This window comes from Triticum dicoccoides, chromosome 3B, assembly GCF_002162155.2.
Source record: "Triticum dicoccoides isolate Atlit2015 ecotype Zavitan chromosome 3B, WEW_v2.0, whole genome shotgun sequence".
Taxonomy (NCBI): domain Eukaryota; kingdom Viridiplantae; phylum Streptophyta; class Magnoliopsida; order Poales; family Poaceae; genus Triticum; species Triticum dicoccoides.
This window is the reverse complement of record NC_041385.1, coordinates 833,562,239-833,562,558: the sequence shown is the minus strand read 5'-3', so window position 1 is coordinate 833,562,558 and position 320 is coordinate 833,562,239.

The window sequence follows — 320 nt, the reverse complement described above, 5'->3', positions numbered from 1 at the left end:
GGGGGGGAGGGGGCTTGGATATATATAGGCAGAAACTTTAGTCCCGGTTGGTGTGTACAACCGGGACTAAAGGCCCGCCCTTTAGTCCCTGTCCGAGACACCAGCTAGGACTAAATGGCAGCAACCCCTTTAGTCCCAGTTGGCGTCTCGAACCGGGACTAAAGGTCCCAGTAAAACCGGGACGGATGCCTGCTGAGGCCGCGGCCGGCGTCCTAGCCGCTCGAACCGGGATTGATGCCTACATTAGTCCCGGTTCGAAAACACAACCGGGAATGTTGCTTTGATCTGACCAGAACCAAAGACCTATTTTCTACAAGTGT